At 40.7% G+C, this 21,236-nt stretch overlaps 1 protein-coding gene and 1 pseudogene across 6 annotated transcripts in view; one reads left to right on the forward strand and one right to left on the reverse strand.

The window, feature by feature from the left end:
* Positions 1 to 21,236, forward strand: part of ATP11C (ATPase phospholipid transporting 11C) — a 159,330-nt gene that overhangs the window by 22,932 nt on the left and 115,162 nt on the right. The window lies entirely within an intron of this gene.
* LOC117030473 (uncharacterized) lies at positions 4,833 to 4,951 on the reverse strand (annotated as a pseudogene).

Raw genomic sequence — 21,236 nt, forward strand, 5'->3', positions numbered from 1 at the left:
CTTTCAGCCATGCCTCTCGGGAACTTGAACACGGCCTAGACGCACGCCTGTACTTGGGACTTCGCTGCCCATTGTTGATGTTCACTAATTGCTTTTTCCCGGATTTCCCTGCGGTTGTGTTGTCTGCTTTCTCCATGCTGACTATCCTGATGCTCGCTGCTCACCTGCCTGTTGCTGCCCCCCTCTCCTTTTCCGGTCCACTTCCAAGCACCGGACATCCCTCCCCCCATACATCTATGTAGACTACAGGGCAGTGGTAGCACTGCCTGCCTTCAGAAGCTTAATTATGATCATCAGTGGTTTCCTTTCTCTGGGGCCATTATAAAAAAACATGCTATTGGCTTGGAGCTGACTTCATTATTTCCTGATATTATAAACTCACCCGTTGACGTTTTTATTGGACCCATTTTTTCTGTCTTTCTTTAGAACAAATCTCACATCCCATTTGCAGCCAGCCACTTGATACTTTCTCAGGGGAGTGGCCTAGAATCATAAAATCTTCACATTGGAAGAGACTTCCCCATGTATCCAGTTCAACTTTCCATGTGATGGGCAGCTTACCAACGCCCCAAATAACCCATCAATCACATTTTACAACAGTTCTCAATTGGTGTCTTGGGTCTGGGCTATCTATCTGTTCATTCAGTCAGTCAGTTAACACAGTGACAACATCTGTTAGCCAGGCACTGTGTGTGTGTGTGTCTCCATCCATCCATTCCTGTCCTTAGGGAGCTGCTACTCTGGTACACAGTGGATAGAGAAATAAACAATCACGATTGTTTAGAGAAATGGGTCATTTCTTTTGCATGATTCAAGGTTGGTTCATGGAAGGGCTCTACAATCAACACCAACTTCCTGGTACTCCATCAGCTTTTCAACTACCCCCAAAAAAGAGAGAGGAAACCCCGCATCTCCTTTCTGCCTCTGTCCCTGACTTGCCCTCAGAATCATCTTTCTAAATGCAAATCTTGGTTTGTTACTGCCCCGGTAACAGGCGATAACAGGCTTTCCATTGTCTACCCCACAAACTGACAGCTGATTCTTTGGCACAATGTACAAAGCCCTCAACCTTTCTGGTACGAGCCTCTCTCCAGTCTCATTACACACCATTCTCCATCAGGCTCAGTGCCCCAGAACTTGGTGAGTTTCCTGGCTGTGTCGTGCTTACTCCCACTTCTATTGCATCTGTTCTTCCTTGCTCCCTGGAGTGACTGCCAGTCTTGTCCTCCTGGCGAGCTCTGGGGTGCTGAGAGCCTAATGGCGAGTGGCGTGCAAGGAGGACTATATCACAGCTGTAGCTTTCCTCTTTCATTAAGGTGCACTCCAGCCTGTTTGCTGTTACTGGACGTTGTACACCCCTACCCTGCCCACCAGATCATAAGCTACTCTAGACCAGGCAGTTATTTTTGTATCATCAGCCTTAACACAGAGCCCAGATGGGCAGTCAGTAAATACTTGTTGGATGAATGGGTGAAGAAATGAGTGAAGAAATGAAGACCAGTCTTCTGTAGTCTTTTGTTTTCTCAGTATAGGCCTTGGGGCTCTGAGAATGCTAGTTAAACAACTCCTACCGCTGTTTGGACCATAGCTCCCTGCAAATGCAGGGCCTTGCACTGGGGCTTACTTATCCACTACTAGATACCTGCCTGCGTCTATCACTGAATAGCTTTCCAAACAAGGAGAAAGGCCCTTCAGGGGGTTTTGGACAATTCTTCACGTCTCTCACCCTGCAGCCTCTGCTGCCAAGATAAGCTTCTATTGTGTCTCTTGAACACAAAAATCAAGAGAAAGAAACTGCAAAGAATGAAAATGCTTCTTCCCTGCTCTTATAAATCAGAACACTTGTAAATTGAGGAGAATTAGTACTTGAACAGGTTCCTGTCTCATTAGGCAGTCCTTTGAATGAGTCATCTACAAAGTCAAGCAATTGGTAAGGACTGTTAGTGGCCATTTATCATTTTAGGTTAAGCTGTTTCAAATAAAGAGCAGATGGGGTTTTTGGGTCTTAAATTACATATTTATCACCTTCTTACCGGAGGCCTTTTCTTACACAATTTTATCAGTGAGCCCTGAAAAACACACAAAACTGTCATGAGCTTTGTCCTCCCTATTTTCCTGTCCTTTAATTGTGGGTCTTAACCTTAGAGTCAAAACTCAGCACTTTTAGTGCTGATTAGTTGTAGATCTCTGCCTAAAATGGTCAGCCATTTTTGAAGTGGTGTGCATTTTTTTTTAGGTTTATTGAGATATAATTTATCTGCAGTAAAATTCACCCTTTTTAGGTGTGTACTAGCCTTTGAATTTTGACAAAATTAATAGTTTGTAGCCACCACTGAAATCAAGATAATAGACTTTTCTGTCATGCAAAATGTTCCCACATGCTCCTTTGTAGTCAGTCCCTTTCCCATACTGCTAAACACTGATCTGATTTCTGTCTCTATAGTTCTGTCATTTCCAGAACTTCATATAAATGGGATCAAAATGTGTAGCCTTTTGAATCTAGCTTGTTTCACTTAGCATACTACTTCTTTAGAGTCATGCATGCTGTTGCATTTATTGAAAGTTCACTGCCTTTTGCTGCTGAGTAAAATTCCACTATATGAATTACCACACTTTGTTTATCTATTCAACAATTGATGGGCGCTTTGGAGAATTTAAAGTTTGGGGTGATTATGAATAAAGTTGCTTTAAACATTTGTGTCATGTGTTTATGTGGGCATACACTCGTATATTTATTTCTCTTAGGTAAATACCAAGGAGTGGGATGGCTTGGTTTTAAAAGTGTGTAATTTTATAAGAAACTGTCAAACTGTTTTTCAAAGTGACTGTACTACTTTGTATTCCTGTCAACAATATATCAGGCTCCAGTTGCTCCAATATCCTTGCCAACATTGTTATAGAGAATTGTAATAGTTTAAGAAATTAGCCATTTTAGTAGGTAGTAATAATCTCATTGTAATTTTATTCTGTGTTTCTCCTAATGACTAGTGATTTTGAGCAAGTGTCTGTTAATGGTTTTTTTATTGGGCAGGTTTTTAAATATACAGTTTGTGTGGGTGGGTGTGTGTGTATACACACACGGTTTTGAGGTTCTTTATAAATTCTGGTTACCAACCCTTTGTCACATATGTGGTTTGCAAATATGTTTCCCAGTCTATATCTTTTATTATTTATTTTTATTATTATCTTCCAAAGAGCAGAAGTTTTAAATTTTGATGAAATTCATGAATTTTTTTTCTTTTATGGTTTATGCTGCTTCTGTCCTATATAAGAAATAGTTACCAGGCCTAAAATCATGAAGATTTACTTCTATTTTTTTCTAGAAGTTTTATGGCTTTAGGGTTTGGTTTCTATTTCAGTCTATGATCCACTTCAAGTTGTACAGATAGAGTGAGGTTTAGGTTGAGGTTCATTTTTTTGACACAGATATGTTCTTCTGTGCCAGCGCCGTTTGTTGAAAGACTAAAAGACTCTCCTTTGAGTATTGAATTAACTTGACATCTTTGTCAAAAATCAATTGACCGTATATATGGGTAGATCAATTTCTCCTCTTTTCCCATCGACCTATGCGTTTATCCTTTTACCAATATCACATTGTCTTGAATAGCATAGCTTTATAGTAAGTCTTAAAATCAGTTGGTTTGAGTCTTCCAACTACTTCTTTTTCCAACTTTTCTTTTTTAATGAGGACTTCTGGGTCCTGACAACATTCTGTTTCTTTTCTTTTTTTTTTAACTTTATTGGGTAACTGTGTTTTTTCCAGGACCCATCAGCTCCAAGTCCAGTCACTGTTTTCAGTCTAGTTGCGGGGCGGGGGGGGGGCGCAGCCCACCATCCCATGTGGGAATTGAACCGGCAACCTTGTTGTTAAGAGCTCGCGCTCTAACCAACTGAGCCATCTGGCTGCCCCTTTACAAATATTTTTAGTTATCTTAGATTATTTGTTTTTCCGTATAACTTTTAGAATCACCTTGCAAATTTCTAAAAGAGAAACCAGCTTGGATTTTATTTGGGGTTCATTTGAATCTATAAATTAATTTGGGAGAGAATTGTAATATTGATAATGTTGAGTCCTTTGATCCATGAACACAGTTTATCTCTCTAATTACATCTTCTTTGATTTTTCTCATCAATGTTTTTCATAATTTTCAACATATAAATCTTACAGTACTTTGTCAGATTGATCACTGAGCACTGCATATTTACTGGTGCTATCGTACATGGTGCCTATAAAAATTTCAGTCTCCAGTTGTTCACTGCTGTATATAAAACTGTACTTGATTTTTGTATAGTGATCTATTTTCCAACCTTGCTGAAGTTACTTATTGGATCTAGTAGCTTTTTATAGATTCTTTTTGGACTTTCTCCTTAGATAATTACGCTTTCTGTGAAAAAAAGACAGTTTGATTTCTCCTCTCCAATTTTATCTATATTTCTTTTCTGTGCCTTATTGCATTAGCTAGGACTTCCGTCTGGTATGATGTTGTATAGAAGGCATAAGAGCAGATTCCTTGCCTTGTTCCTGATTGTAGGAGAAAATTATTCAATCTTTCATCATTAAGTATGAATTGGCTATAGTCTTTTTCATAGATGTTTTCTATTAGCCTGAGGAAGTTCCCTTCTATTTCTAGTTAACTTTGAGTATTTTTAAAAATAATAAATGGCCCTTGAATGAATGTCACGCTTTTTCTGCATCTATATACATATTCATATGGATTTTCTTCCTTAGGTTGTTGATACTGTGAATGGCATTGTTTGAGTTACGAATGTTGAACTAACCTTGTTTTCCTAGGCTAAATCCCATGTGATCATTATATATTCTACTTTATGGCTAAAAATCATGGTTAGATGCCACAAAGTTGTTGGCAATTCCTTAACCATGTGTGTATTTTATAGGTCACTAGAACCACTTCCATCCTTGTTAAGGAAAATGCCTGCTATTATGCAATACAGGTAGAGTGCCTTTGCTTCATCTTCATTTGGTCTTCAGGCTATCAAAAGAGCGAGGGGAAAGGCAACAAATAGAGCAAGTAGCTGTACTAGACAGTGTGTATGTTTATTTAAATTCATCAAATATAATGGGAACTTGAGGTCCATCAAGTAATTTGTACCACGGAAGTCTTGCAGCTAGTAAATGGCAGGGTCACCACTTCACGTGCAGGTTTATGAAACCAAATGATCAGCCCACTGCTTTACATTGCCTTGCTGTGGAAATGAGTGCATGAGTGTGTGTGGGAGGGAGGAGAGTGACAGGGACAGGTATAGGGAGGGGGGAAAAGAGATTGAGATTAGGAAACAGAGATGCTCTACCCCCTTTCACCGCCATCTAAGAATCTGGGCTTTTCGAATCTTGGTTTCGACCTCAACTCTGCCATTTACTTCATTTGTGGCACATTTATCTCACTGAGACTGTTTTTCTAAAATTTGAAATGTAGATATTAACATGGGTTCTTAGGAGTAATACAGATAATGTATGTAAAGTGCCCAGTATAGAAGGTGCTCAGTGCAGTGGTATCCATTACTGCCGTCATTATTGGTTTTTTACCATTAAATGTACTTTATAAGTGGAAATAATTAATTTGCACTTGAAAATGCCAGGTGTGACTTAAAATGATTTCTGCAGTTTGTTTAGTTCTTTTGCCAAAATAATCTAGAGCAAGTTCCTTTTTATAAAAATGGACCTAGTTTCCTCTACTTGTTACCCGTTTCCTTCCTAAATCAAAATGAGACCAATTTACTAAATCAATTTGCAAATTTGGAAGATTTAAAAAGTTCTGCCGAATGCTTTGGGCTTTAGAAATGAGTGTGTATGTGGGGGCGGGGAGGGGCCGCAGGGTCTGGAAGTGATTGTCTCAGCCCAGAGAATGAGAGATGCCATTTTCATTTTTCATGGGCAACCAACCATTGAGAGCTAGCTTTTAGTCGCCTCAGCTCAAGCCAATCTGATCTGACAGTTTCTGAGTCATCGTGACTCTCTTCCCTAACTCACACAATCCACTTCGGGCTGTTTGGAGGTAATGATTGCCTTTTTCAGTAAGGTTATTTTGGTTATCACAAGTAGGGCCCCTAGCGTGCCTGTGTTTCGTCAGTCAAGTCAGGGAGATAGCAGTGAGACACAAAGCGGAGTCTGAGCAAGGGCAGCACACCATCATCAAGTGACCTTTCCGTGCCCAGGACCTCAGGAGGGCTGTCGGCTGCCGCTCCAGCAATGTGCAGCCTTCTAGGAATTGATTCTCGTTATTATTTGATTTCATAGCAGTACCCTTTCAGCTAAAAGTGCTATTTGACAGATGAGAAAGTAAAGGAAAATCAATTGTATTTTGAGAATTTGGAGATAATATCACAACTCAGAATTGGCAAGCACTAGTCTTGTTTGAAACAGCTTTATGGAGGTGTGATTGTTTTATAAAATATTGTACATATTTAATGTACACATATTACACAATTTAATAAAATTTAATAAAAATACACAATTTAATGGGTTTGAACATATGCATGCCTTCTTGAAATCATCACCACAATCAGGATAATAGACATATCCGTCACCTCCCCAAGTCTCCTCCTGCCCTTATGTTTTATTTTTGCGTGTGTGGTAAGAACTCTTAGCTTGAAATCTGCCCTCTTAAATTTGTAAGTGACAATACAGATTTTACACTTTACTGTTTTCAAAGCACATTGACTGCATCTTCTCATTTCATAAATTAGGGTAGGCATTATTTCTATTTCATGATGAAAAAAATAGACCTTGGAGATAACGTTTTCCCCAAAGATCACTATCGGATATTGCACCAGTATCCAGAACCCAATTCTGATTTTTGTCCCATGCTCTGTGCATAAGACACATTCAGAAACGCATTCGTACACATTCAAAAACTAAATGTTTAGTGGCTACCGTTGTCCCCACAATTAAGATCAACAAATGTGATTCGACACCCAGCTTCAAAGAGAGGTCATGAAATAACTAGTTGATGGGACATAACGTTTTGGGAATAACTTCTTCCCTTCATACCTGTAACTTTCCTGTTCTAGACTGGGTAGACAGGGTTCCAGTGTCCAAGCAGGAATGATCAAAGGCTGGTCATTACACTTTGGGGTGGTTTTAATTAAAATGTTGGCCTCAGCCCGGTAGATAAGGTGGATGGCGGGGCCTCTTGAGTAGCTGCTCTGTGTTAAACACTATTCTAAGCTTTACAGGGGCGTAGAGATGAAAACAAACAAACAAAAAGTATGATTCTACTCTTTGGGAACTCACAAGCTAGCAGAAAAGATGGAAGGATACATACAGATACACTTCTATATTCTGCTTCCTCCAGTCCATGCTCCATTCTGCAAGCAGAACAATGTTTGGAAAACACATGCCCTTTCCCCGCTGAAAACTTTCTGGTGGTGCTGTTTCTCCAAGGACCAAGTCCAGGTTTCTTAACTGGACACACAGGCTTCTCTGATTTGGCCCAGCTCCTTCTCCTTCTATACCCACCCCTCCGCCGCAGGCTCTAGGCACCCACCATTCCTTGGCATAGAAGCTCAGAGCATTTCCTGATCTTTCGTGCCTCTGGGGGTTTACTCATGCCTGGCCCTCTGTCCAGAATGCTGTGTTAGTCTGGGTCCTCTGATCAGCAAATCTAGGATACAACTTGCAAGGATTTTACGAAGGGGGTGCCTGTGTGAGAGACAGTGTGGGAGGCGGGTAGGGAGGGTGGGTGTACCGTTCGTCCGCGAAGCAAGTCTGACCCCTAGTGAAGGGGACAGAGAGTAGCTTAGGCAGAAGCTTTCTAGACTGAGGCAGGTTCCCGGAAGCCTTTGGGGGCAGCATTCAGTGGAGTCCCGCCCCCGTTGTAGTCAGGCCTTCATCAGGTCGGTACAGCCCGCTGGAAGCAAGGCTTCCGTACAGACGGTAGGATGAGTCTCTGAGGCAGCAGCTCGGTCGTGCTCATTGTACCCGGCCGTCCTCTTCGCCTCCATCAATGCCTTTCCTCTTCCGTTTAATTCCTCCTGCTTACCTGTCTTTAAAGGGCCGCCTTTAAGTGTTCCCTCTTCTGGAAAACTTTGCCTTGAAGGAAATTCTCACCATGTCACGCGATGGTCCCACCGCCTGCAATGGTGGGCATCCCCTAGTGTCTGCCTGGTTCATTCCTAACACACTTACTTGAACCTCTACCAGCTATTACAGGACCGAAAAACTGGTAGGTGTGTTGAATGGATGAGTGAATGCGTTTGTGGGACTTGGACAAGCCGATAGTTGAGGCAGAATGACCTGCTTGAGCAAAGCCATAGAGGGGGAAGAATGAAGAATGTACTCTGTCTTTTTCTTTTTCTCAAATTAGTCTGTCTTGCCCAAAAACTGTCATTTTAGGGAAAGGACTATGATGCAAAACAGTGGGGGAAGGACTGTCTTCCTGGCTGTTGAAAATGATTCATATTTGAGAACTTTGTTGAGAACAATGTTTTGAGTATTTCCTGAGAGACTTCTTTTCTGAGAGGAAACAGAGTTGATGGGAATGGAATTTTACTGCTGCCAGGAAAAGTGTGATAAAGATCAAGTCTCATACGACTACTACCAGAATAGAAATTTCCACAGAGCAAAGACATCTCAAAGTCCCAGCTAACGGCTCATATGTGTTTACTATTAAGTGCAGTTGAACTGTAAATCTGTAGTAGAATTTGACCAGTTGTGACAATCCAGTTTGTAACGTATGACTTAGTAGAGAGACCCATTCGTCTTGATGTTTGCTGACTCCGCCAGATCTTGGTCATATATTTGATGGAAAGAAACAGAGAGCTAGCCAGGATCCCAAATCTCAGTATCACTGCCAATGGCCTACCACCGCCACATGTTCCAGATGAAACGGACACCCTGAGGATAAGGCCTGACAAAAACCATCCTTTATCTGCAACTAGACATTTCGCCCCTGATCTCCATGTAATGTTGTACCCTGGGTGGGACCGTGTATGAGGCAGACACTCCTTTTTGCCCAGGCTCGAGTCTGCCCTATGCTCTCTTCCTCATGGCTCGTTTCTCCAGAGTTGCCACTTCAAGTGATGCAAGTTTCTTCATTTGTAATGTGGAGACGAATACAGGTAATAGACTGTGCCTGACATAAAGTATGTGTTCAGTAAATGGTAGCTAGGTTTTATTATTATGCAGTAGAACCACCAGGAGTCTGAGAGTAAAATCTTAATATTTCCAGGTGAGTTATCAAAGTTGGTTGTTCATGCATTTATTTGGTGAGTGCCTGTTCTGTGATAAAGCAGAATGGGACTTCTAGGGACGTGGGCTGCTGGGGCCCGTTCTGTAATGAATCTAACATACATAGTTGCTGATACCGTGTCTTCCTGAAAATAAGACCTAGCCAGACCATCAGCTCTAAGGCGTCTTTTGGAGCAAAAATTAATATAAGACCTGGTATTATATTATATTATATTATATTATATTATATTATATTATATTATATTATATTATATTATATTACATTACATTACATTACATTACATTGTATTATACCCGGTCTTGTAGTAAAATAAGACCAGGTCTTATATTAATTTGTGCTCCAAAAGACGCCTTAGAGCTGATGATCCGGCTGGGTCTGGTTTTCAGGGGAACACGGTATTCACAGGCTCCCACGTACCTCAGATGCCTCTGGAGTTACCTCTTTCCCCAACTCCTGTCATTTCTGCTGTGTCGCTGTCCTGGATCTCCCTCCTCCCTGACATACCTGAGCCAGAATGAATTCCTCCTATATCTGTGCTCTGCCGATGATGTCATTTTATGCTTTTAGTAGTGTTTATCATTGTCTCTGGTACCTGAGAGGTTGCTTGATGAGTAGTAGGTGCTTAGTAAATGTTTATTGAATGAATCTGTGTAATCTTTAAAGCTCTTTCGGGGTGTCAAATTTTCTTCACAGTTGACACAGAAATCATATACTTGATCATATGATCAAGCTGGCTTTTCCTTAAGTTTTTCACACAAAGTTGTTTGTTTTTTTTTTTAATTTAGTTTTCTGTTGGTAGTTAACATTTCCAGGATTTACTTTTCCTATTTTTCTCTTTGTAAATGTTTGCTATTTTGACCATTATTGGTGAAAAAGGCCTTTGTGGGCTTTTCTGGCATCGTTTTTATTGTTTCCATGATAACAGCTAATTGTCGAGTGCCGACTATGTGCTAGGCGCTATGGTAAACCCTGTGTATTATTTCCTGACTTCTCACCATATTTTCGTTTTACAGGCCAGGAAACTGAAGCTTAGAGAAGTTTTAAGTTAAGGTCATAAAGCCTAAAAGGGGGTAGGGTTCAAACCCAGGCAGTCTGACTAGAAATGTAAAACTCACGCTTTTTACCATTCTATTATTGCTTATTAAGAAAGATAATATGTTCTCAGTCGCAAACAGTGGTTTTTGCAAGGCGTGTGGAGTATGGTTCATTTGTGGAAGTGTCACCCATCTTCTCACTAGTCCCTTCTTTGAAGTTCTTCATTCCTCCTTCCCCAAATTGCTTTTGTTCAGGGCTCTGTCTAGCTCTGTTGACTTTAAGTGTGGATATCTTGTGGCTAATGGGTGGCAGCTTGGTTAATGCCTCTCACTGAGCTACGAATAAGGCCATTTCTCTGGTATTGGCATATCTTTTCTCAGCCGCAGTTACTATTTAGCTTATGGCTGCTGCCCTAAGGGTTGTTTGCCTTGTGCCCTGCAAGGTGATAAGTTGTGTCTTAAAATAATACTGGTCATTAACGTTAATTGCTATTTCTTAACTTCCCTTTGGGATGCTAAAAGGAAATTCAAGTATAAACAATTCAGGAAACAATCAAGTGGAAGAACACCAGTACCGGAATATTCCAGTAGTTGGTAAGACACTTGCCAGGGGCTTACCACAACTCAGACTAGGCGTGCTGGAGGAATTGGGTCTGAGACGGCAGCAATGGAGCCATAGACCTTCAGGGACTCCTGACTGGTCACTGGTAAGTGGGCAGACGGGAACACAGATGCACCGGGTCTGGTTGCACATTTGTGCACATGGCAGTGGCAGTGTTTGTCTTTTTGCCCTTATTAGTGTGTCAGCTTCCGCAGGGCAGAAATTGTAGTTTTGATTGCACCTCATGCCCCTTAGTACCGCTGAGCCTGCATGTGGCATAGATAGGCCATTCTCACCTGCTGGTGTCTCTTGCCTGTTTTCAAGAACTCTCTTACTGCCCTTTGGTTTTTAAAGTCAGCTTTCCATTTCAACAAATTACCACGGTTTATCTTGAATGTTCAGTTGTGTAAAACCTTAACCGCGTGTAACTATTTCTTAAAACTACCAACAATAACAGCGGCTACCGTTTTTTATTAAGTTGGTGCAAAAGTCATCGTGGGTTAAAAGGTTAAAAATGGCACAAACCGCAATTCCTTTTGCCCCAACCCAGTAGTTCCCCTAGCAAATGCTAGGTGCTGTTTCAAATGCTTTACGCACAGTTATCTCCAGGAGTACTCAGCCAGACCCTTTGCGGTTGGTTATACTAGTAGGCCCGCTGTGAAGCTCAGGATGCATGTGGGGCATCACGTGCAGCTTAGAAGATTGCTTGTAAAATAAATTTGTTGTATTAGGAAATTGCACTGTACTTTGTGCTAAGGTACCGCTTTGTTTGGAAAGAGCACTCGAAAAACATTAGTGTAGCTGGGGAGTGCTTCTGGAGATAATGGTATTTATTCTCTAGCATCACTCACGTGTAGTTGTTTGGGAGGGGGGACACCATGTCTGTTTCTGTTCCACTTATTAGAAAAGTGGCTGTGGCATTTTCTTCCAATTGATACTTCTTCAATAACTTCCGTCGTTTTGGGGGTGGGGTGGGGAGTGTGGTTCAAGGCTATGTTTTGTTGCTGTTGTTTCTTTTCCCAGACTACCCCACTTTCTCCTATACTCTAAGCTATAGAAGGATTTAATGCTGATCGTCAACTGTTTGGCTCTTTTGTCGGTTCATTATACTGGAGGTGAAGTCATGTGTTTTCTTGTGAGGTAAAATGTATAAGGCTGCTGTGAAACGACAGGAAAAATGAGTGAGAAGCACTTCTCAAAAAAAAAAAAGTTTCAGAGACAACTTGTGGCTTTTCCTTTTTCATTTTCCAACCTTGTCTTCCTGTGTCTTGAGAAAATCCCATACCTCCCCCCAAGGCCAGGGTGCTATCCAGTTTCCTAATGCTCCAGGATTATTGTTACTGTTCTCAGAAGAATGCCAGGTTGGTATTCTTGGTTACCTTGAGGGAAGGAAGGGTCTTCAAAGGTGCTTTTTTTTTTTCTTGGTTAAAGAGCATGAGACGAGCAATAAGCAAGACCTAAGTGGCCAGATGAGCAACCAGAGACATCCTAGAAACAGGTATTATAATACCTACGTTTGTGCAGTTTTATTCTGAGAGCGTGACATTTGTTTCATATTCTTTTCCCACAGTGGAGGTAAACGAATGGGTCATGAAAGTGGTATGATGGCAAGAGGATTGAATCCTAAATTTGGTGTGCTTTTCCATCAAGGAATGCGATTGAAAGCAGGGTGGTAGGAGAGGGAAGAAAATTAAATTAGGCAAGGCATTTGGTTAGTCATGGAAATAGATGTCAAGATCCGTGCACCATCTGCTAGTAGAGTTAAAGAGAAATCAGCAAGCCTTACTGTAAAGCCAGATCCCCTTCAATTTCCTTTCCTTCCTTCCTTCCCCTCAAATTCCCGTCCTTTAGTCTGTTTGCAGCCAGTGTGGTTATGACTCTCAAGGCTCGCCCCCAGAGATTGGGATTCACTAGGTTTGGCTTGGGGCAGAGAGCTCTGCATTGTGAGCAAGTTCCTTGGGGATTCTCTTGCAGACCTTCTCAGAAGCATCCTTTGTGAAACCCTGGATTCAACCTAGGGGCGCACATATCCCCATACCTGGTCACCCATTGGGGAGAACACCTGGAGTCATCCCTGAGTATTGGCCTTCAGCTGCACACATCTTCTTGTCTTAGTCCTTGGCCAAAAGGAGAACAATTGCATCTCTTTAGTTTGGGAAAATCGACTTTGTGTATTCATGCGGTTGCTAGTAATAGCTAAGGATTAGAGTGTGATGTGTACTCTAACAGGTATGCTCTCAGTAAATCCTCAGAAGAACCTGGTGGAGATAGGTACTGTTAATTTCTGTATTTTACAGATAAGGCAACTGAGGGTCAGAGTTTAAATGACTTGTCCAAATCACGAAGCTCGTTAGGAGCAGAGCAGGAAGTTTATCCGGGCAAGCTCCTCCCGTCTCCGTTCTATTTCTGTTCTGAATGGACCTCAGATGCAAGAAATTGGAATCATAGTTACCCTTGGTTTTTATAGACTCCTTGGGATCATTCTAACTGCTACTGTACTGTCACTGGAGCCAATCAACTTTTTTTTTTTAAATATTTCGGAAACAAGCCAATTTAGAGGGTGTTGTTTTTTTTAAAAGTTGTGGTAAAATACACATAACAAAAATTCACCATCTTTACTATGGTTCTGTGGCATTAAGTGCATTCACACTGTTGTGAACTGTCGCCACCATCCATTTCCAGAATTCTTTTCATCTTGCAGAACTGAAACTCTGAACCCAGGAAATAATAATTGGCCATTCTCCCTTCCCCTAATCCACCACTGCTTTCTGTCTCTACAATGGAGTCAATCAACTTTTCTGTTAAGAGTACACCATTAATCTCCCTAGCCACCAGCTTTGCTATCGATTTTTTTAAGATAAAAATGTTACAAATCATACCAGGACTTACAAACACACTCAGTGTTGAAATACAAAGGCAAACACATTTTAAATAGAATTCAGCCTGCCTTAAATGAATGAGAGATTGTTACCTCCTAAAGCATTTGAGGTCCGCCCCACTGTATAAAACAACTAGATTTGTATTCATCAACTTGCTGATAAGAAAGCTGCACTGAAAGGAAAAACAAACCTTATCGTTGGGTGGTGCCTTTACTCTTGGGAGGGCAGTTTCTTGGTAAAGAAACACATCACCAGACAAGGGAATTCATGTAAGTTGCTGTATCAGGCTAAAAATCCATTACGCTCAGTAACTTTAAATAATGAGATTGTATATGTTGGGATGCTTTGGACGAAGCAAAGCATTATATGCTAAAAGTGCTGATTATGAAAGCTGAAGCCCCACTTTTTCACTGAAGGCCCACTTTTTCCTCCCATCAATTTTTTTTGAATTGTCCACAGCTTACTAATACTTAGAAAACTGAATTGTGGGGTTACACAGGTGTAATACTTTCATTTCAAGCATTTGAAGATACAGTTCCCTTACCCAGTCCCTTTTTCGTATCTTTCTGGGAATATCCTGAAAGTCAGATGTTCTTCTACAGTTATTGTTCTAGAGCAGATTCGATGACAGTACAATAGAGCCATAAGAAAGTCACAGGAATACAGAATTGCACACCTGAAATCTATGTAATTTTACTAACAATTGTCACCCCAATAAATTAAAAAAAAAAAAAAAGTCACAGGAAAAAAACCGTATTTGGTAGCTCCTAAGACCTGTTACGAGGCCGGATTTTTACCTGGTGTCTTGGTGTGAGCCCGATCAAAGGTAAGCTTGAGATAGACCGTTACAGATACTGCTGTTGTCGTTCTGAAAGTAAGTATGGTTATAATCAGGTTTTAGCGGTAAAAAAGAGAGTACTCCTGTGTTTTAATTCCTTGGTTGTCTTAAAATACTCAAGTTGTGTCAGCCAAACGGGCTAAAGTGTGCTTTACAATAATATTTAGATCAGTTTTTATTTAATCCTAAAATCAGTAAGAGTGATTTCTTTTAACTCTGGGTCTGTCTCTCTTTCATTTGCATTTTGTATAACTGGGATAGGTTTAATTGACAATCAATCAGGATTTTTTTAATTGAAAAGTTTATATGTGGTTAAAATTTTTGAAACTCCAGAGAGTTTAAGAAGTTGACATTCCTGCTTCATTCACAGTTCTATTCCCCAGAGATAAGCACTGTTAAATTTCTTCTGTAGGTGTTCAGGTTGTTTTTATGTCTGTGTGAACACACATACACACATGTGCACATACATCTTTTTTGTATACAGTTGGAATCACAGAATGCATAATATTCTTAAGTTTGCTCTTTCAATTAATGTATGTTAAAGGTGAGATGGTTTCATATTGGCACATTTTGAGCTACTTATATTTTAACAGTTGCACAGTAAACCACTGTTAATTTAAACAGTCCCCTCCTGATGGACATTTGGATTATTAATTGTTTTACTATTATGAACAATGGTGTTAACAAACATCCTTCTACATTTTATTACTCTTGCTTGTAGAATCACATGGCTGTTTTTAAAAATTGGAGTAATACTACAATTGAAAGTTTTCCAGTTTGATAGATCATAATTTTAAAATAGTGTAAACAGAACTTTTGGAACAGTAAAAATGAAAACCATCATCAAATACACTTGAACATATACATCTAAAAATGTGAGTAAATGTTATTTTAAACAATAATGGCTACCATTTAATGATCACCAATACTATCTTATGTAATCCTCACAACACTATGGGATACATACTATTATTGTTCCCAATTTATAGGTGAGGTAACTGACTAGAGAAAGATTAAATGACTTGTCCCAGGTCCCACAGGTAGCATCAGAGTGAAGACTCCAAAACGGTGTGTATTCAACAAGAAAAATACAAATAACCCAATTGAACACAGGCAAAGGATTTTAATAGGCATTTCTCCAAAGAAGATGTACAACTGGCCGGTAAGCGCTTGAAAAGGTGCTCAACACAATTAGTTGTTCGGGAAATGCCAATCAAAACTACAGTGAGATACCACTTCACGCCCATTCGGATGGCTTTTTTTTTTTTTTTTTTTTTTTAGGGAAAATAAGAGTATTGATCAAGATGTAGAGAAACTGGAGCCCTCATACTTTGTTAGTGGGAACGCAAAGGTAGTGAAACCATTGCGGAAAACAGTTTGCTGGTTCCTCAAAAAGTTAATCATGGACTCACCCTCGGACCCAGCAGTTCCATTCCTAGGTATATGACCAAGAGAAATAAAAACATGTTCATACAAAAACTTGTTCACAGGTGTTTATAGCAGCATTGTTTATAATAGGCAAAAAGTGAAAACTACCCAGACGTCCATCAATTGGTGAATGCATACATGAACAAAAGTAATATATCCTTTCGGTGGACTATTGTATGACCATGAAAAGGAAGGGAGCATTGGTACATCCTGCAATATGGATGACCCTGAAAAACTGTATGCTAAGTGAGAGAAGTGAAACACAAAAGACCAAATCGTGTCTTACTGCATTTATAAAAAAGGCTCAGGATAGGTAGAAAGTAGTGATTATTGGGCTTGGCGGGGGGGGGGAGTGGGGCGATGGGGAGTGACTGGTAACAGTTACAGGGTTTCATTTAGGGGGTGAAAGTGTTGTGAAACTGAATTGTGGTGATGGTACCCCGACTCTGAACATACTGTAAACCATTGAATTATACCTTGAAATGTGTGGGTTGTGTATGTTGTCCAGCATTATAAAACCTTAGAGAGCCCTTAAAACACTGTTCCTGAAAGGTCTTTTGTGTGTGTTTGAGGTGAGCTCCTTCAGCGTCAGGCCCTCAGTCACTAAATTGATGTAGCTGAAGAAAAAACCTATCTCTTCTCCAAGTCAGCCCTCACCCCGGAGCTACAGACCTGTATCTGGGGATGCCGCCTGAGGAGATCCCCTTGGCTTCCCTACAGGCCCCTCAGAAGCGACACTGTGTTAGAACAGCTCACTGTCACCTCCATTCATAAATCCGGTCCTTCTGCATTCCCTGTCTGAGGGGGTGATGTCCCCACATGCCCTCATCCAAGCGGTAGACCTCCACGTCCTGTCACTTTTTTTCCTCTAACAACTCCAGCTACTCTTTGCCGTCCTCCTGGGAGCAGCTGTGGTCCAGACCCACCGTGCCAGGGCGAAGGCAGTCACAGGCACTCGTGTGCTGGGTCCCTACCCCGCCTCCTGGCACCCTTCTTATACAACTGCCTTCAGCAATAGGAGAGCTTCTTGTAGGTCCCTGAGTCACGCCATGCCGTCTTCTGCACTTGCGCCTTCGCACAGCTGTCTCCTCTGCTTGATCTTCCCTCTTCTCAGTCTAGCTAACTCCTGTTCATCTTTTTTTTTTTTAAGTTTCAGGGGTATAAAACAATGTACTAGTTAGACATTTACACCCCTCACAAAGTGATAACCCCCAAGCTACTACCCCTCTGACATCGTATATAGCTGTTACAATTCCATGGACTCTATTCCCTGTGCTGTGCTTGACATCCCATGAGAGAGAGAGAGACAGAGACAGAGAGTGTGTGTGTATTATGGTTGACATTCAGTATCATTCAGCTTCAGGTGTACAGTTCAGTGATCAGGCACCTACACCGTCCATGAAGTGGTCTCCCTGATAAGACAAGTGTCCATTGGATACCCTACAAAATCTTTACAACCTTATTGATTACACTTCCCAAACTGTCTTTCAAATCCCCATGACAATATTGTGACTACTAATTGGTGCTTTCGAATCTCTTTACCTTTTCCCCCACCCCGTCCCGTCGGAGTCTGTTTCTGGTTTTTTTTGTTTGTATATTCTGTTCTTTAGATTCCATATATAAGTGAGGTCATATGGCATTTGTCTTTTTCAGTCTGACTTATTTCACGTAGCATAATATTCCCTGGGTCCATCCATGTCATTGCAAATGGTAAGATTTCATTCTTCTTTATGGCCAAGTGATACTCCATTCTAAAAAAGTACCACAGTTTCTTTATCTAATCGTCTATTGATGGGCATATGGGTTGTTTCCATATCTTGGCTATTGTGAAGAGTGCTGCAGTAAACATGGGGTGCATATATTTGTTTCGAATTAGTGTTTTGAATTGCTTTGGATAGATACCCAGGAGTAGAACGGCTGGGTCATAAGGTAGTTCTATTTTGAGTTGTTTTGAGATACCTCCATACTGATTTCCATAGTGGCTGCACCAATCTGCAATCCCACCAACAGTGCACAAGGGTTCCCTTTTCTCCACATCCACGCCAGCACTTGTTGTTTGTTGATTTATTGATGATAGCCATTCTGACCGGGGTGAGGTGGTGTCTCATTGTGGTTTTTATTTGCATTTCTCTGATGGTTAGTGACGTTGAGCATTTTTTCATATGTCTATTGGCCTTTCATATGTCCTCTTTGGAGAAATGTCTCTTCATGTCCTCTGCCCATTCTTTAATTGGGTTGTTTGGTTTTTTTGGAGTTGAGTTGAGTGAGTTTTTTATACATTTTATTCCTGTTCATCTTTGCTTCTGGCATCACATCCAGAAGTCCTCACAAACCCCTGAGTTAGGCACCCTCCGTGCCCTCTCTTAGCTCTTCTGATGTTGTATTCACCATATTGGATTATCATGATATATTTGAGTGACTGTCTTCTCCACTAGATTGTGAGTTTTTAGAGACTACAGCCATGGGGGGAAATCCTTATCTAGTTTCTCTGTCTCTGTGTGAGCAAGGTGGCGGTCCTTCCTTTAGTGATGTCTCCTTGTCAGGGAGGCCTTCCTTTGCAATCCTGTCTAACACTGTAACCTCCCCCAATACTTCTTAGCCTTCCTTGATTTATTGCTCTCTTGAGCATTTATTACTGTCTCCCACACTGTATATTTTACTTACCCTTGTTTCTTGCCTGTCTTCTAACACTAGAATATAAGCCCCAGGAGGGAAGGGATTTTTGTCTTTTTTTTTAACTGTCATGTTCTCCCTGCCGAAGGCACTCAGTGAATGTTTGTTGAATGATTGAAAGAATGTTTGCCTCAGAGAGTACAGTTGACCGTTGAACAATGTGGGGGTGCCAACCCCCCATGCAGTTGAAAATTCACATGTGACTATTGACTCCTCCAAAATTTAACTACTAATAGTCTACTGTTGAGCTTGCCAACAACATAAACAGTCAATTAACACATTTGCATATGTATTCTATACTATACTCTTCCAATAAAGTAAGCTAGAGAAAAGAAAATGTTATTGAGAAAATACATTTACAGTATTTATTGAAAAAAAGCCACATATACGTGGACCCATGCAGGTCCAATCCATGTTGTTCAAGGGTCAACTGTATGTATTAGGCGTGTACTGTGTGGAGCCAGAATGCCTGATTTCATATACAACACGTGACCATGGACAGGTTATATCATTTCTCTGCGCCTGAGTCTTCTACAACATGGGGCTAATAGTCATATTTACTGTGTAGCTGTCATGAAGATTAAATAAGCAGGTCTATATAACATATTACAAGAGTACCTGGTATATAGTAGATGTTCAGTAAGTATGAATTGTTCTGCTTTTAGTACCTTGCCTAGAGATACCTAGTATAGCTATTAGGTTAGTGCAAAAGTAGTTGGCGGTTTAAAAGGTTAATAATTGCAAAAACCGCAGTTACTTTTGCACCAATCTAATGCATGTTTATCTCTGCATTTCCAGAGCCTAATCTAGTTAGTGCATGCTTGAAAATACCAAATAATCGTTTGTGAAATAAATGAGTGGAACTTAAATAGAGTTTTCAAAAGTACTATTTCGTTTTCTCTGTGTTAGTGCTTGGGATTTTTAATAATTACTATAGCAGTTTGTGTTTATATTAGGTATGTGAATACCTAAAGGAAAACCATAACCATTTTAGGCAAAAATGGGAACTTTTAAACTTTTACCTTTATTAAATCAATAAGCTACTCAGAGTCTGAGATTCGAAGCCCCTTCAGTTGGGGGGAATACTGATGCTGTTTTAGGATTCCAGGCTGGGTTTGGCCCAGTGGATCTGTCTCACTTGAGACCCTTTTTAACTCAACCTGCTTCATTTTCATCAGCTCCAGAGCCATCCATTTTTTGCAGCCAGGAAAGCCATTTTTCCAGGTTGTAATGATGCTAAAAAAAGGCACAAAATTATTCATGTTGGTATTCTGGGAAGAACTCCATGTGTACTAAGCTCCATCTGGCAAAAGTAGTATTTTTTTCTTTTTTAGATTTTATTTTTTTTTAATGGGGAAGGGGAACAGGACTTTATTGGGGAACAGTGTGTACTTCCAGGACTTTGTTTTTTCCCCCCAAGTCAAGTTGTTGTCCTTTCAATTTTTGTTGTGGAGGGCGCAGCTCAGCTCCAGGTCCAGTTGCCATTGCTAGTTACAGGGGGCGCAGCCCACCATCCCTTGTGGTTGAGAGGATGCACTCCAACCAACTGAGCCATCCAGGAGCTCAGTGGCAGCTCAGCTCAAGGTGCCATGTACAATCTTAGTTGCAGGGGGCGGAGCCCACCATCCCTTGCGGGACTCGAGGAATCTAACTGGCAACCTTGTGGTTGAGAGCCCACTGGCCCATGTGGGAATGGAACTCGCAGCCTTCGGCATTAGGAGCACTGAGCTCCAACTGCCTGAGCCACCGGGCCGGTCCAGATCCTAGGTCCTTTTAACCTCCACTGTCTGTATCTGCCACACACTTGAATAAGAATTCATACCATTGTTCTTCTGGAATGTGGCTAATTGGCAAGTTTTTGCTGCTTTTCAAAAATTGGCACAATTTTTGATTTCTTAAAGTTGAAAACTTTGTAGCTCCATTTGTAAGAAGTTAAGTCCTAAAAATATACTGCAAAGTGTATTCAACAAGCAAATTAAAAATTAATAGCTATAAAACTATGATATTTATATTACATGTATACTGTGACTCATTTTATGTAATGTAAACTACAAAATTATTTTAGATATGTAAAGCATCCTTCACAGGATTACATATTTTGGTTAATCTAAAATACCTTTTTTGCTAATACTTGTTTTAAAAAATGCTTTAAGGAAAAAATTGTTTTTTAATGGCTTCAACGTTTTTTGGAAATGTCGCTTTTTCCATTAATAAAATTGTTCTCTAGTTTCTTTTCTAAGTGACGCAGTATTTGTATGTGTCACCAGCCATTTCCATTTGAATAAAGCGTCTTAGTAAGTGCATACCACTCACTCAGGCAGCTGTGTGGCCCTGAGGAGTGCTTTGTGCTTCTCAGGTATGATGAAAACATGTGTGCTTTCCTAACTGGTCGAATTAATAGATCAAATCACTTGGGAAGAGAATTCTCCCTGAACAAGTCACTCCCTGCAGCACACAGTCTAATAATGGCAGATCCAACTATCTTTACCAACAAAACTGTCTTGTCAGTCCTATGTCCTGTTTATCTTCTCCTGCTGTGTGTGGGGAGGGGGGTAGGGGGGGGGGGCGTTCTGT

Source organism: Rhinolophus ferrumequinum, chromosome X (genome assembly GCF_004115265.2).
Source record: "Rhinolophus ferrumequinum isolate MPI-CBG mRhiFer1 chromosome X, mRhiFer1_v1.p, whole genome shotgun sequence".
Classification (NCBI taxonomy): domain Eukaryota; kingdom Metazoa; phylum Chordata; class Mammalia; order Chiroptera; family Rhinolophidae; genus Rhinolophus; species Rhinolophus ferrumequinum.